This window comes from Nannospalax galili, unplaced genomic scaffold (assembly GCF_000622305.1).
Source record: "Nannospalax galili isolate Female #2095 unplaced genomic scaffold, S.galili_v1.0 scaffold589, whole genome shotgun sequence".
In the NCBI taxonomy this organism is placed as follows: domain Eukaryota; kingdom Metazoa; phylum Chordata; class Mammalia; order Rodentia; family Spalacidae; genus Nannospalax; species Nannospalax galili.
This window is the reverse complement of record NW_008360324.1, coordinates 1486541-1494738: the sequence shown is the minus strand read 5'-3', so window position 1 is coordinate 1494738 and position 8198 is coordinate 1486541. Positions and strand designations below refer to the sequence as shown.

At 43.3% G+C, this 8198-nt stretch overlaps 1 pseudogene; it reads left to right on the top strand.

The window, feature by feature from the left end:
- The first annotated feature begins 3839 nt into the window (after window positions 1–3839).
- LOC103727577 lies at window positions 3840–4182 on the top strand (annotated as a pseudogene).
- The last annotated feature ends 4016 nt before the right edge of the window (window positions 4183–8198 follow it).

The following is an 8198-nucleotide window of genomic DNA, read 5'->3' as shown; positions in this document are numbered from 1 at the left end:
TCAGTCATCAAATAGTTTTTTTAAAATATTTTAATTATTATTTTTATTTTATGTGTAGGAGTGTATTGCCTGCATGTATGTGAGTGCACCTGTGCTGTGCAATGCCACGGAGGTCAGAAGAGGGCTTCAGATTACCCTGGAACTGGAGTTAAGGATGGTTCATAGCCACCATGTGGGTGCTGGGAATTGAACCTGGGTCAGTGCTCTTAACGGCTGAACCATCTCTCCAGTCCCTCAATTGTCAAATACTTGACAAAGGTGACAAGAATGTGCAATGGAGTAAAGACAGCATCTTCAACAAATGGTGCTTGTAAAAGAATTAAATTGGAACCTTATCACCCTGCACAAAAGTCAACTTCAAATGGATCAAAGGCCTCAGTATGAAACCTGAATCTCCTCAATCATATGAGAGCAAACTGTCTCTCCTACCTGAGACAGGTTGTCTCCATTTTCCTTGCTGTCCTTTGCATGGCAAGTTAGTTTAGTCACCAGACAGATGTAATGGTAGGGAGAGAAACCTCAGCGACAAACACAATAGGAGGCCCAATGTACAGTGTGGGAGAAATTTTTAGCATTTCAGATTTTTTGAAAGACAACTTGGAGATTCTGTATTAGAAGGAGGCTGACCAGATGAGGTAGAGCTAGTGGAGGATCTGTACTTATGGAAGACATTCAGGACCATGGACAGCTCACAGAGCACGAGGAGGTTAGGCTACATATCTGGATAGTTCAATAGGTCCCCTTTATTCACTTTGATGAGGTAATCCATATACTGGCACAAATTTTCATCAATTACTTCTTCAAAGGTGTATATGGCTGGACAATTAAACAGGGATTCAGAGACTGGTCCTGAAGGTATTTCCTTTTCTACCAGATGGAATTCTCACCCTCGGAGAAACCAATCTGCAATGTCAACATGCTTTCTTCAGCTCTGTGCTTCCTGGGCCAGAACTGTTTTACTGACTCCACTTGGATTCCATATTCATTCTCCACTGACATTTTACATAGGGAGCCATTATGTTTGAAAGCTTCTACATTCAACCCAGAAAAAAGGTTTCAAGCCTCTTTTGATTGTTTTTGTTTTGAGACTGAGTCTCATGTAGCCCAGATTGGCCTCAAGCTTGCCAGGTAGTCAAGAATGACTTTGACCTTCTTATCTTCTTGATTTTACCTATCAAGTTGTTGGGATTATAAGCATGTGCCACCACACCCAACTAAGGCTTCAAGTCTTATATATCTTGAAATCTACAGTAGATAAAGAAGTTTTCCAGATATAAGAATAAAGATTATAATGTGTGTATTTAGAAACATATCATGGGTCTGGGGAGATGAAGCAGTGGAAAAAATACTTACCATCCAAGTGTGAAGGTAGGAGTTCAGATCTTCAGAACCCACATAAAGTCTGGGCAGATATTGTGGCTGTCTGTAATCCCATCAATCAGGAGACTGAGCCAGGAGATCCTTGGAGCAAGTTGGCTAGCTAGACTAGCTGGAATTGATGAGCTCTGGGTTCAGCAAGAGACGTATCTTCAATTCATAAAGTGGAGAGTAATTGAGAAAGACACCCAGTACCAACTTCTGGCCTCCATATGCACATGCACACACATGCACACACATGCACGTGTACCCACACACACACATGTGCTCATACATGCAAACACACATACTTGTACACACACCAGACACACATACACACACAGAGCAAGCAACACTTGGTCCATTACTCTTACTACCTACTTTCAAGGTCACTGGTATCGCTTAGGCTCTCTTTGTCACTCTGCTCCCCATTCAGCTGAGTCTCCAGGATGATGAGGACCAGGAGGAGAATGGCTCCAAGGATGACGCAGAAGATTCAGCAGATGCAGCTGAATTGCTACACGAGGAGGCCAAAGAGGCCACACGTCTTTAAAGAGGATCATCAGCCCTGATGGGTCCAAATGCCAGGGTCATATATTTCCTCAGTCCTGAGGTCCATCAAGTCACTATATCAGATACAATTAACGTTCCTGAAGGTGGAGATGTTACACCCCAGATACCAATGTGAGCTATCTTCTGAGTCTGGTTGTAATGGATTTCTGTGAAATACAGGCTGAGGAGTCTTTAGAACCCTGTGACTGCTACATCTTCAAAAGATTAAGGCTACTGTGACACATGACCATTAGGCCTACTTATAGTTTTGACAGAAATGTATAGATTTTGTAGTTCAGGTCTCTGAAAACTTGATATGTTCTGTATCACATGACTCAGAGCAGAGAACTGCTAACTTAGGGTGTGGAGAACTTCTGTTCTTTGACTTACGGAGAAAAGGGAAGAGAAGAGAAAAGAAGAGCAGGAAAATAAGGTTACTGTACTGGGTTGCCCTGAAAAGTCATACCCACCATTACCAGCACATTGTTATCTTCCAAATGCCGGGAGGTCAGAGCCTGAATTTCCCAGAACTAGGGCATAGGACAGCAGTATAGCTGGGAAGTGCTTTGGGTATGAGCATAGTCTGTTAATCTTCCTCTATCCTTCTGGCACTGGCCCTCACTAGGGACCTCACGCCTGCATCCTCCTCATGCTTTCTCTGTCTCCAGGGCACTGCTGCCTAAGCCCACAGGGAGGACTGTCTCCTCTCTGCACTGCCAGCCAGATGCTTCTATTTCCTGGGACACACATAGTCCCTCCTGGGATGTCCAGGGTGAGCCACAGCCCAGCTGTTGACACCCCATCTCAGTCTCTGTCAGGTCCCAGGAATCATTGCACACTGTGTTCCAGGTGCTTTTGTGCCAAACCTCCACACACTCTAGGCACTGGCTGCCTCCTCTCCTGACTTGGAGATTCTCTTGTTTTAAAAAGACAGGAGCCCACATTCTGTTACTAGCATGGTGGAGGGGAAAAAGCCCGTGGGAACAATGAGGGAAGTATAGAGGCCAGTGGTGCTTGTGAGGGAGCAGCAGCAGGATAGACAGCCCTTGGATCTCATTCCTAGAGGAGCAGCCATAGGAGAAGTGCTGGGTCCGTGGAAGCTGAGGGAGGTCCTGCCCCATACGGAAGAGCCCTGCAATCTGACACACTTATTTCAGACTTCAAATATCTTAGGATAAGACATGGGTTTTGTAATCTTTCTGATTTTTGCACTTTCATATGTTATTTTATTTTATTTTAATGGCCAAAGTGCAAAAAATCCCTCTCATATTCTTTAACTATATTTTAAGATGACTACTGAAAATAATTGATCTATAAGCAATATAATAATATCATGAAATATGTATTAAATCCTGTGACCTAACCATATGAACACTGGCAGTCATCTTGGAGCAATAAATTTGCAGTGCTCTATGCATAAATACATTTATTATAGTACTGTTGTAGAAGGAGAAAAATTCAGAAATGATTAGAAATAAATATGAAAATGGTTACATAAACTGTACTACTATCAACCTCTCATGAGTGGAATGTTATGCAGTTGTTTTACAAATGACTTAGATATACTGGAAGAAACCCGTGATTTATTATAAAGTGGGGAAAGCCAATTTAACAATAATATATATGATAAAACCCAGAATTATAAAATCAAATAAAAATTCACCATCAAAAGAAACGTTTTCATGACTACTTTGATAATGGAGGATTTAGAAAATACTGCCTACCAGCTCAATAATCATGGACACATCAGGAGAATATGAGTAGCTAGTAGGTGATATGATGCAGCTCATTTATCTTTTATAGTTTTATGAAGTCTTCCTTGAGACTTGGATCCTTGGCTTGGCTATCCTTGTCCTTGAGTGCAGGCCTTCAGGAGACAGGCTCTGGTGCAGGCCTGGCACATTCTCCTGTCTAGAAAAAGTGACAGAACAATGCAGAAGGGCAGAAGCCCACTAGAACCTTTACATTATTTCAGCTTTGGCTACACAGCTCTGGTTGCTCCTGGTGGAATCACCAGCTATGCAAAAGCAGGTAGTGGGCCGTCCTTGGCTGCTGGACTCTCCTTTAGGAGCTTAGCAGACCTGGGTGCTTACCAGCTGTTTCAGGATCCCCAAAACATGGGTTTTCCTAGCTATGTTTGGGACCTTGGATGGCATCATGGGAATGAGATTCTACAAGTCTGCAAGATTTATGCCTGCAGGTTTAATCACAGGTTCCAGTTTGCTGATGGTTGCTAAACTTGGAATTGGTGTGCTGAGTTCACCCCATTCATAGAAGCCACATCGAGCTTGGGCTCATGAAGAATTAAAAATCTTCAAACTTCTACAATTTTCAACTTATGAAGAGAAAGAAGTGCAGTGCATTTACAGATTCTGGCATTTTACAAAAGATAACATTGAATGGGGCAAGGCGAACAAGAGCTGAGCCTATCTTAACCCTTCAGAGGTGGCAAGGGCCTAACCCAAGAGCTAACTATTCCCTCATGCAGATTGACACTTATGTGGTGTCACTCCTTTCTGTAGCATTAGATGAAATTTCAAGGGGTGAAGGTGTCAAAATTTGGGGCCCCAAAGCACATATCCTGCTCAGAATAGTGAACAGATCTTTTGGTGAGGTTTAAGATGTGGGGTCTTTGGCTCACCTTAGAGTATAAGCCTATTGTGAAATTATGTTAAAGTTACTTATCACTGGAAATAGAGTTTATGATGAATAACAAAATGTCTTCCTTGCTTACAATGTGTAAATAATGGTTTTGTAATTTCAGTGAAACAGAAAAGTAATAATTTATCTGTAAACATAAGCAAGCTAGTGGAAGAATACAAATGCCCTAGCTGAGGGTGTCTAAACCCAGCAGCAGCAAGTGTGACTAACTCAGGGAAGAAACAGAGAAAGACAGGGCGTAGGAAAGGAAGGCAGCCTTCTTTCCTATCACCATGTCGCTTTATCATTGGTCATTCCCTGGGCTGAGGTTCTTTTACTTTATTTATTCTACTTATCTATCAAATATGACCCCTTATAACTTTCATCTGGTTATCAGAGCCCTGTCCTTAAAGCAGTTCATAGTTTCTTTACTCTGCCTGGATATAGTCTTTCAGACCGAGGATGACAGGCTAGCCACACCTTCCCTGACATTTCTGATAATTAGGCTGATCACAGATCCCTTGTTATTTGGTTTCCAGTTGTTGCACCTGAGGCACACAATGAAAGAGCATGTCACATATGAGCACCTTGATCAGCTTGGCAATTAACATATGTAATATATTTCCAACTTGAGCAGAGAATATATTATGAAAGAGAAAGACCACTAAAGAGGAGGTCACTGGAGACAGACAAGTAACAAGTGTTTACTGTACTGACGTGTCAGTGAGTTTGAAGGAATAAAAGGATTCAGGGTATATTTGTGGATACAAGCAGGAGAACTGGTATTGCACTGGTGCTGGAAACATGAACACAAAGTACTGGCGGGTGGGTCTAAATAACTGGGTAATACAACATTAAGCTGAAATGGGGAATGTGGGGACCTAAAGGCCCCACCTTGCATAGGTCCGAAAGGAAGTTACTGGGGGCTCGGCCTGGCTTGCTTTGAAAGTCTGAAGAATACTTCCACACTGCTGAGGAGTGCATGATCACTGCGTGAACATCCTTAAGATACACCCTCAGGGGGGAGGGGGGAGTTCCAGGTGCCTTTATAAGCTTTGTAACACCTGCAATAAATGAGTCTCTGCTTGACTAAGACTCCCCATTGCGTCTGAGTGTCTCAGGGTAATGGGTGCGGCGTGGGCTGGCAAACAGCGTGCTTACTCACCCCCAATGCTCACCTCGCCGGGGGTTGTGGGTTCGAACCCCCCAGCAGGGGAATATAGAAGGAGGCATGTTAGGGGCAAGATCGATTCATGGAATCAAACATTTTACTTTGAAAACTAAATTTGAAGTGCATCAAGGGCAAAAACTAGCCACGGAGCTACCTCCGTGGGCACTCTCAGTGTAATGACGTCATCTAGGGTCGTAGACTCCAGTAAGGTCGTTGAGGGAAAGAAACTGGTTAAGGAACAGCAGAGGACCAGAGGTTCAGGTTTGAAGGTGGCTAAAATCTGGAGGTTGAACGAAGAAGTTGCAGTCCAGTAAGATATATATTAACAATCAATAAGGTAGAGTGACCACAAGGTGGCCGGGGTGGGGGGTGCGGCAGGGAATAGGAGGAAGAGGAATCAGCTCACTGAAAGCTACCAAGATTTCCGGAATAATCAGGTAATACATGACTGCTGTATTTACCAGTTCTGAGGAGAGGTACAGGCTAAAACTTATTTGGAATATTTTCAGAATTATCAGACAAAATGTAGAGCCCGAGATTACTGAGAATGCTTTGAAGATTTTTGGTTGTGAGGGGAGACAGGAGGGATGGGGAGAGGATGGATAGGGGTAACTACGGAGGAACGTAGGGCAGAGGAGGAACGCTTCTCCATCTGCTTTTCAAGATGTGGGAAACTTGAACCTATGTATGAATGGGAATTAACAAGGAGAAAGGAGACATTGCAACTGAAAGAGCAGAGGGAGGCCAGCGTAGACCCCATGTCCTTTATTGAGCAAGAGTGGCGACTGTGGACAGTCTTGCCTTGTTCTTTATTTTAGTGGAAACTCTTTGACTTTTTCTCCATTTAGTACAATGCCTACAGGTCTTTCAAAGCATAATTGTTGATCACGAATTCTCTTATTTCCATTCAGCTAATAATGCCTATTATTTCATCTTTATTCCAGAAGGATGTTTTCCCTGGGTATAGTATTCCGAGTTCATTCTTCTACGCTTGTTAGCACTTATAATACGTTGTGACAGTTTTTTTCCATTTTCCGTTTGATAAGAAAGCAATTGTCATTCAAACTGTTGTTTCTCCACAGGATATCCTTCATTTTCTCTAACTCATCTTTTTAAAATCTCCCTGTAACCCCAGCTGCCTGGAACTTGCTATGGAGACCAGGCTGTTCTTGATCTCATAGAGCTCTACTTACCTCTGCCTTCTGAGTATTGGGATTGAAGGCATGGGCCACCATGTCTGGCTCTCTAGCTCATTTTTTCCCCCAATGCTGCCGATTGAGGGAAGTACTTCACTGACTTCTCAGCTACATTCTCATCTCTCACCTAATGTCCTATCTTTCAACTGCAGAAATTTGATAGGATGTGGTTTATGTTTGAGAGGGCGGGGGGTGGGGTGGGACAGGCAGGTCCCATTGAAACAGGGACATGTAGGCAAAGAAAAACAAGAAGCTTCTAGCAAACTGGTTAAGACCAGTGGCCATGCAAATGACCTCCAATCTGACCAAGGACTGTTCTTGAACCTCATTATAACTTTATTGTAATACTTAGTACATTAAGATCTTTGTTCTTGGTGGAGCTATAACACAAGTAAAGGTGCATTTGAACCATGCATAAGGCTATACACATGCAGTGAAAGTCTCTTCTCTTCCCTGGAGCTAGATCATCCCTCTAAAATGAAATGCAGACTAGTGCTCATGGCTTCTCTGTTAATGGAGTAGATATCCTGGTGATGTTTGGGCAATACCAGATTCTTATTGTTCAAACTGTGAGAAGCTTTGTGTGGTGGTTTGCATAAGAATGTCCCCAATAGCTCCAAGTATTTGAACATTTTGTCTCCAGTTGATGGTGCTGTTTGGGGAGGTCTTAGAAGATGTGACCTTGCTGGAGGAAGCACATCAGTCACTGGGGGCAGGCTTAGAGAGTTCTTAAACCTCGCAGGATTCCAGTCACTCTGTTTCCTGTGCCTGCTTGAAGACGTGATCACTCCTCTTTTTGTTCCAGCCACCTCTGCCACCACACCTCCCTGCCATGATGGACTCTTGTCCCTTTGGAACAGTAAGCTAAATAAACTCTTCCTTTTATAAGTTCCCTTGGTCACTGTGTTTTATCACAGCAGCAGAAAGGTAACTAATATGCTTTGCCTCTATCAGGTGCAGTATTCTCACCTGCTACTCCATGTGAAAGGAGAGACAGCATGAGATTCAAGAAAGACTGATGTACCCTGAGGGACCCTTGACCCTTTACAAAGAGCTAGAAATCTCTTGTCAGGAAAATGTTCCCCTCTGTCAGACGCACTGCGGAAACAGACCACACATGAACACTGTGCTCTAAGCGTCTCTGTTCCTGTACTGAGGTAGGGACTCTATTTCTAGGAGGGAGGTTGGAACTTGTGCCTCCGACCCTGTCAGTCTTTGGCAGCTGTGAGGTCTCCGGGTCATAAACATTCTCTTATTTAACATCTTGGGATAGCATAGGATGG